We start from the raw sequence: 6,431 nt of genomic DNA, 5'->3' as shown, positions 1-6,431 counted from the left end.
ATGGGCTGTGGGCGGGGGGTCAGGAGGGACTTTTCTAATATAGGAACTGAGGGCTGGGAGGAAGGGAGGGGGTAAGGGCAGGGGGTGGGGGATTGGGGAAATAACAGCTTTCAAAAATCTCAGTCCATGGGCTGTGCAGTTTTCCTGTTTGGAATGAGAGCGCAGTCTGCCCCAGAGCAGAAAGAAAGCAATGTAATATATGATATATATTCATGCTTAATATTAATGCAAAACCCCAAAAACAAAGGATTTGTTTCTTAACCTATCAGCCTAGTAACTGCTTAAATTTTTAAAGTCACAGAAGTAACGGACAATTTTTCCCAGAGTGGAAACAGTCACAAATAAGCTTGCTCTGGTGTATGTCCCACATCATACCCCTCCAAATGCCATACCTGTCTTCAAACTGACCCAGGCGGACACATGCCAAAAAGCCATTTTGCCTCTGCTTCAAGAGGGCTGTGTGGTATGGGAATGGGTAGTGAAAATGGGGACAGGTAGAGAGACGAGAAGGGAGTGACTAAAGAGACGGACATTTCAGAGGCCAAGGATTGAGAATGCAGGTAACCCCAGCTCAACCCTCACATCTCAAGGCTGAGGACCACAATTGCCCCTCTCTGAGCCCTCTTGCTTCTGTGCTTCAACAACGCCCCACTCACCCTTCACCAGCACCCAGAAATGGCCAATGTGGTTTTCTCATTATATTGCCAATATGCAATCTTTTTTATGGTTAAAAAAAGTAATAATCTTGAAAAATAATATGCAGATAGACTGAGTGTAAACAGGTACTTTTTTCAAATGACTATTTTTTTGGAGAGTCTCTTTGGAACTGCAACTGAGTGCATGTTTGGGAAGGTGGGGTCAGTGGTGTGAAATATATTTATTATCTAGTGGTTCTACAGAGTAAAGTTTTAAGAGGTGAAAGGGCAGTGTTGAGTCTGCTGCCGATTAGGTATAAATGGGTGGAGAGAGATGGTAATGTGGTAATGTTTAGAAAATGTTTGTTATATTTTGACATATCATATATCATAATGTGCAAAGTTTGGGGGGCTGACCCCGTTATATTTTTGTAAGTCTGTTTTTTTCCTTTTAGGTGCTTTGCTTAACATTTAGGAAAGTTAGACAAGTATTTCTCTTTCCTTTTAATTCTGAAGTGCCAGAATTGTCCTGGGACAGCTAGGGCACTCCAGAAAAAAAAGAAGGACCAGGAGACGAATTTAGTTTGGGAGGTGGGGTGGGTGGGCATGGTCCTACTGACAGAAATGGATATCACAGATGGGAGGTCTGCAAGGTGGAGACAGCAGGCCTCTCTGTCCAATGTCAACAGCACTATGCCTGAAATAATGGCACCACTGTCTGAAGCATTTTCCCTGCTTTGGCCCATGGCCAGAGTACTGGGGTTCCATTTCTTTCTTTGCACTTTAGTGTCTGAGCTTTGGATCAAAGGTGTACGTAGAATGTTGAGATAGCTGACAATCAGTTTGTACTGAGGCCTGGGGTTTCACATGTGTCTTTTAAAAATCTCCAACTTGAGGCAGGATGGAGGAGGAGTGGTAAGCAGAGAAGAGACACTGGAAGCCTAACTTTTCCCTAAAGCACCTTCCCATAGAGGATTTTCTCCCATTCCCACAGCACAATAACTAATACAGGCCTAAAGTAGCAGGTCATGGCAAAGATCTAAAGAGATTTACATAAGGAAAATGCACTATGCAGCCAAAAAAGGGTTTGGCTTTGAGGCTTGAATGGTAAAGGTGTTTACATCCAGGTCCGGGGAAAATAAATTATTGCCTTCCCTTCTCTTGGCCTGTGTAGACCAAAAAGCTAAACTGTATTACAGCTTTGGATGATATGAGATAGAACCTGGAATCTATTTTACTAAGAAATCTTGGGAGATGGGAGCCAAGTAGGTAGGGAGTCTCTCATCTAAAACCATCCTTTCCCCCATCACAAACATGTGTCCAAAGGAGGAAAAGTTTAAAAGAGGGACTTGAACGACTATACTTCAAGATGAGAACATCAGTCTTCGAGCTGCTGTCAGCGCCTTTCATTAGCACTACATTCTCAAGTGGTGCATGAGTCTCTGGAGAGGCCCTCTCACTAGCACTTTATTCACTTTATTTAGCGAAAATCATTTTTTAATCTAAAAAAAATTAAAGAAGCCCTTCTTCCTACTTTACTCATTACTGGACTAAATTCAGAATGTCTGAAGTCTTAGTGAATCAGGCAACAATCGTGCTAGACCTCCAGCAGAAACTAAAGACAACGCCATTGTTCTAAGACATTCTGCCTCCACTCAAAACATAAATCTGCAGGTTCCAAACCAGCCTCCTTTTAAGTAGTGTCTGGAATCCATCTGAGAGAAATCACTGGGCCATTTGCCCAACCTCTGCTGGGTCCTTGAACTTCTGCCACCATATTTAGCTTGTGGGCTGCCACCATATTTAGCTTGTGGGCCCACTGGGAGCTGCCAGGTTGACAGTAGCCAACAAATAATTGAATCATCTCTTTGAGACACAGAGGAGGGAATGTCACTGAAATCTTCTCTCAGACTATTTCAAACTAGTGTCCCTTATGGAAAATCAACATGAGTGGAGTGACTATAGCAATGAAAAGAACCTGGATTTTAGTCCTGCCACTATAATAGGCTGAGTGACTTTGGGGAAATGACTAGGTTTTAGTTTCTCTAAATACACAATGTGAAGAGCAGTATAGTATCTAAACTCCCTCTTAGCTCTAAGTGCTCTATGACTGTGTGTTTAAGCTAGTCTACAGGAAATTCACACAACCAAAAATATAATGTCACTTTGATTTCTAAATCCTCCAAGATGGATGTGTGGATACATATGCACAAACACATGGACCCACACATTGTTGCCTTTCTTTGGAAAATTTGCAGATTTCCTTTTTATTTGCCCCACTTGGTGAATGGTGGTGAGGAAAGGACATCAATTATTACAAAGTCAAAAATATCATCATGAATTAAGAATGGAAGCATATTCAAGGAAAAGACATTATCATCAATGTATAATGTAGTAAGGATTTAACAAATTACATGAATTTCATCTTTATGGAAAAGTCAAACCAGATAAGCTAAGCCAATTACTTTAAGTGGCTCCAATGAACAGAGCAATACTTTCTTAATTTCCTCTTCAGTTTCAGCACAGGGGATACTATGCTTTGGGATTACAGACGCCAAGTGGTATGGTAGCCAAAACACTGATTTAGGTACAATGAATGGTTTACCAGTTTTCAAACTCTTTGCTTATCTAGACCACACCAGTATTTATACATGGTGTGAGAACTGGACACTGGCATAGAAGATTGGTGATTTCACCCTCCAAAACTACAGCTAATCCTAGGAGCCAAATCTAGGAGGTACCAATTAAGCAGACTGAATTTCTGCTTAATTGATTCTCACTTATTAGTTTATAATGTATCTCATTCATTTCAAGAACAGTCAAAATAAATGGCTAAGCTTTGACACCCTCTAGTCCTCTCAAACATTCTTGGCTAAGACTCTAGGGAATGAACAAGACCAGGCATGAATAGAAAGGAAAAAAAAATCTATGTCCATGTATGTGGGTATGTAGTATCTTGATTTTAACTCTATTTTTAGTTTGAGTCTAAAAAACAAGAGGGTTGGTTGGTTATTTGACCCAAATTATTCCTTCTAAACTGTCAATAAATAAGAAATGAATCGCTCTCAAAAGCTCACCTATCTTTTTCATAGGCTATTTTGTTCATTCTGGGGAGAAAAATAAATATGAGAGATGGTTCCTTTCCTTCAAAGTACACATCTTTACCAGCATCATAAAAAATAGAGATGGTATTTTGTGAGGCTGCATTAGATTAGATTACAGAGTGGGCTGATGCCCCAGCTAAACTGATACCATCACTGATAATAGTCTTGTGTGAAAATTAGCTTCCTTAGTTAATTGCAACATACTGAAATGGAAGGGGTTATTATTATGTCTGTAGTAACTGCCTCCTTACTAGAAGAATCTGGCAAGCACAGGGCTTGGTGGTAGTACAATCTGTATCAGCTTTAGGACAGAAGTCAAAATCTAAGATTTGCAGCTGTTTCCTAGTCTGTCTGGAAGCCCAGTTAAGGAGCCATGAATACCACTGTAGAAAGCATCTTATTTATTCGACGAGCACCTTTTGCACATTCTACCCACCCTCCACGCCTACTCTGTAAAGGCAGGCAAGATTTTCTTTGTGGGCTATATTTCCTGGGTTGGCTAGGTGGCTTGCACTCTGAGGGGCTGGTAAGGTACATTGAGAAAGAGTGAATCGACCTCTACCCTTGATATATGGCATCATTCCTTCTTGAACCAACCAACCAAAAAATTCTCTAAACAGGCAATCAGACAGCATGTTTTTAAAATATAATTTAGCTTCTTTTCTACCACTGAGCTCCTTCTCTATCAACTCCAGAAATTTGAATTAAGAACCTTCCCTGGCTGCGTGAGGTGGCTCATGCCTGTAATCCCAGCACTTTGGGAGGCCAAGGTGGGCAGATTACCGGAGGTCAGGAGTTCACGACCAGCCTGGCCAACATGGTAAAACCCTGTCTCTACTAAAAATACAAAAATTAGCCAGGTGTGGTGGCGGGTGCCTGTAATCCCAGCTATTTGGGAGGCTGAGGCAGGAGAATCACTTGAACCCAGGAGGCAGAGGTTGCAGTGAGCCGAGATCACACCATTGCACTCCAGGCTGGGTGACAAGAGTGAGACTCCGTCTCCTCCTCAAAAAAAAAAAAAAACCCTCCCTATTTTCCTGCAGTTCTATGAAGTCAGAGACAAGTGCTAAACCTGACCAAAGGGAGGAGTAAAAGAAATATGACTTGTTTTAATTGAGCTGCCTTGCTCTTGAGAACTACTTGTACCAGTGTAAGGGAAATCATGTATGTTGGCAAGGCTTTGGCTTTATCATATCCTGAAATCCCAACGCAGAGGGAGAACATCCTTGGATAAGTTGAAATCCCTGTAGAAATAAATAACTTTAAAAAAAAATCCTGAAATGAAGCCCTCCTCAACCAAGCCCAGTATTAAGAGAATGAAACCAGTAACTTTTTTCTGATTGTCTTAGCTGAGGATCCCAGAATGTCAAAGAAAGACAAAGGTATCCTACAAACATCTCACCCAGGCCTGAGTAACCTAGATTCACAAGGGCCCATACTAGATGATGCCTCTACCAATTATCATCCTGTTGTTTCCTAAGGATTTCTCAAGCCGTAGAGACAGAAATGGCAGTAGATAGGTTTGCTCATACGTTGTTGCTATTTCATGCTGTTTTGATGGAGCTATGTGGTTATTTAAAGCAGTAATTAAGGTGCTTTCTCATTCATTAGAACAGCAAAACGCGTTCCAAAGTAGAAACTGCCCAATAATTTTTAATACTAAGGCTCCTTCAGCTAACAGACCATTACTTCTCCTTTGCTTTCCCCCTTCTCCTCCCACTGCCTCTCTTCTGTCAGCATCTCGTTTCATCAGTTTGTGCATCTTATTTCATGAAACCAAACTGTGAGAAGATGCTGATTTATTTCCAAGGTAAGTAGGGGTAGACTAGAATGGACATAGCAGCTCCTGTCTTATTTGCTTTAAGGCTGCCATTTCTGTTCATTCTCTTACCCATGCACTTTGAAATTTCATTGCTCTGCAAAGTTTCCACTGAAACATTAGGTCGAGAAGTCAAAATGCAGAGAATAGCAAACCAAAAATATACTCTTCAGAGAGCCCAGTGATGGAAATTATATTCTACGTAAGGCCATTAACCAGCTACAAAGCAGTAGCAGCTAACTAACCTGGGGATAAAAGACCATCTGCTGGCTGCATACTGATTCCAAGCATAATGGATCTCCCATTCCCACCTCCACCTGGCTCCGCAATTCCCTGCACTGTCTTTTAACCTCCTCTTCTTCAGACTCAACTGTTTCCTTATGCAACTCCAGAAACCCATTATCTTATTTAAACACACCTGTCATTTGAAGTAGACAGGTCAAGGAGAGGTAGGTCCTTCTTCTGGTATAACCTCAGGTTCATCATGGGAATACAGATAAGCTCTTTCACTTTCTTGGCCTATTTACTCTCCTGTAAAAAGAGGGAGTTGCAGGAGACTCTTCAAAGCCAAACTGAATATTTTGATGGGTTGAAGAAAAGAAGAGCTATACGGTGTGTTGTAAAAGATTTCATTGTATTTCAGTATCAGGCTTGGCACCCCATCCCAGGCCTTCTGCTGAGTACGTAGGCAGACATTTAAAAAAAAGAAGAGTGAGACTTGGCCCTTGAAGAGATTATAATCTTAATGCTTTTCCTTGAAAGTCAAGGTATTTCACAGCACTGGATGACTTGCCTCTAAGACTAGCTTCTCACCTGAGAAACCCATCACACATCAGGACATTCTACTCTGGTGTTTTAACATGTGTATCCTAT

The sequence above is a fragment of the Gorilla gorilla genome, chromosome 4, assembly GCF_029281585.2.
Source record: "Gorilla gorilla gorilla isolate KB3781 chromosome 4, NHGRI_mGorGor1-v2.1_pri, whole genome shotgun sequence".
NCBI classification, from domain to species: Eukaryota; Metazoa; Chordata; class Mammalia; order Primates; family Hominidae; genus Gorilla; species Gorilla gorilla.
The sequence above is the reverse complement of the archived record's forward strand: the minus strand, read 5'-3'. Positions refer to the sequence as shown.